Source organism: Nuphar pumila, chromosome 14 (assembly GCF_984573655.1).
Source record: "Nuphar pumila chromosome 14, dmNupPumi1.hap1.1, whole genome shotgun sequence".
Taxonomy (NCBI): Eukaryota; Viridiplantae; Streptophyta; class Magnoliopsida; order Nymphaeales; family Nymphaeaceae; genus Nuphar; species Nuphar pumila.
Window position 1 is genome coordinate 26,171,437 of NC_143262.1, and position 2,686 is coordinate 26,174,122.

The window sequence follows — 2,686 nt, forward strand, 5'->3', positions numbered from 1 at the left end:
AACTTTGCATATGCAGGGACCTGTTGAATAGCATCTAGTAAGGGGAGGTTTATCTGAACGTGCTTGAATATCTCAAGCATCTCTTGCATGTTCACTCCGGACTTACCTAATGCTCTTGGCCTTTCTAACGCCTCAGGAAAGGGGGCTTTGGGAATGTAGGATGGTGAAGGCTCAGATGGAAGAACCTTCTCGCTTTCCTGAGGTAAAATATTAGGGACAGACTGCTTCTCGCTTGTCTTCTCTCTTTCTTCTGCAGCCTCCCTCGCTTGGTACTGCTTCCGACTCCTAAGGGTTACTACTTGAGCTTGCTCTTTATGTGCATCAGCCATATGCAAGCTACGCATGGGTTCCTTTCCCTTAGGGTTGACAATAGGCTGGCTAGGCAATGTTCCCTCACTTCGCCTGCTAAGTGCTTCGGCAAGCTGCCCCATTTGAGTCTCTAATTTTGCAATAGACTGTGTATGTGAGCTCAAAGCTTGCAAAATCTTATCCTCAAAAGATTGACTATGTAAAGGCTCATGAGACTGGGGTTGAGTATAAACAGGTTGGACTGGGGGATAACTGGATCTTTGAAATCGAGGCACATAACCGCCTTGACTTGGTTGACTCTGGGAAGGGTTGGGTGGGTGGATCTGTGAGTTGCGCCATGAGAAATTAGGATGATTTCGCCAGCCCGGGTTATAAGTGTTTGAAAATGGATTGGGTGCGGGCCTAGCGAAGTTTTGAGCCATCTGAGCTTGCTCTTGGACAAACTCAGGATACTGTGGCGCAACTGGGCACTGTAAAATATGGTGTGCAGGACTCACACACAACGCGCACACCTGCATGGCAGGAGAGGGACCCAACAAAAACTGATTTAATTTCTGGGATAGTTGGTCTACCTTGTTGCTTAACTCAAGGTTTATCCCTATTTCAAAAATACTTGCCTTCTTAGTACTATCCTGTGCAGGTGCATCCCTATCGAACCGTGAAGTTGTCGCATGGTGCATCGAATTTTCGCTCAATGTCTCAAAAAGCGACCACGCTTCATCCTCACTTTTTAGCATAAAAGTGCCCCCACATGATGAATCCACTATTTGCCTGTCCTTCTCGGTCAGGCCATCGTAAAAATACTGCACCAGTTGCCAACGAGGCACCTGATGGTGGGGACACTTGCGGAGAAGATCTTTCATTCTCTCCCAAGTCTCGTAGAATTGTTCTCCCTCAATCTGCGAGAAACTGATTATGGCTTTACGAAACTGATTCGTCTTACCAATTGGGAAGTACTTTTTAAGAAATTCGCGTTGCATTCCTTCCCAAGTGGTAATTTGAACCGTATCGAGAGCCTTTAGCCAATGTTTAGCTTTATCTTTGAGAGAGAATGGAAACAACGTCAACCTCAATGCGTCATCTCCAAAATTGTTGATCCACACTGTCGAGCAGATCTCCAGAAAATCATCAATATGACTATATGGGTCTTCGTTGCTTAGGCCATGAAATGATGGTAACATTTGAATGATACTGGCCTTTATTTCAAATTGATTGGCTCCTACATCAGGTCTCGTGATGCAGGAGGTGGGAGTGTATATGGTGGGCATGAAGTACTCCTTAAGGGTACGGAACAACGACCGAGTTTCGGCCATGGTGATAAGATGAGGAGTTCTCCTAACAAGAAACTCAGAACTCAATTAGCTCGGGTCAAGTGATCGTTGCCTGTGCATACACCTTGAAGTAGACCGGTGTAGCACTCGTCCTAATTTTGGGTTTTCTACCTAACTAACGCGCTAGCGGCCAAACCACGCAAACCACAAAGCGAGTAAACTAAAAACAACAAAAACTAAACAAACACCACGCAGTTACACATAGCAGAGATTATGCATAAGAAATATCAAATCTATGTGTACGGTACCAATCGTACACAGTCACCTCTAAGGGGATCCTAGTAGGTGGGCTGTGCAGAAAAGTAAGCTTGTCTCTAAGATATGCACATACGTGGTTCTAAACCTAAATGCACACAAACACTAGGCAATAAAGTGAATACTAATATTACGCCGTTCCCCGACAACGGCGCCAAAAATTTGATGTCTTTTTGCAATCGTTGTAAATTTTGAAAAGATTTTTATATGAAAAACATGTGAAAACCAGACATCAAATAATAAAAACCGGTTCTCACTAGTGGATGAGACCGGGTCGAACTCAGGGAACGGGAATATTTCGTATTCAAACACGCAAATCTAAACTAATCTTTATTGCCAAATTATTTGAACTGTAAAATGTTCAGAAAAGTAAAAACAACTAGCTATTACAACAAATGAATACCCTTCGCAGAGGGCGTAAAATGCAATATTTACAAACCCAGAATTAAATTCTAATTTTAAACTGAAAAGTAAAAATCTTTTATCTTCTTGTGCTTCATATCACATATGCTTGAGCTCCACTCCTCTGCACAAATCAAAAGAACACGAGCAGTATACCATAAAAGAAATAAACTATACTAGAAAAAATTATAAAATCTAAATGACACTTCTAATTAAAATTGATTACTCACTACTAAGTGACATGAAACAAAATGCTAACTATTACAAAGATGCTAGTCAAATCTACTACTAACTAATTGATTAATCTAATTACTAACTATTACTAAACTAACAATTAACTATTGGTATGTTAACTACACAACTACAAGCTAATGAATTAATATTCATTA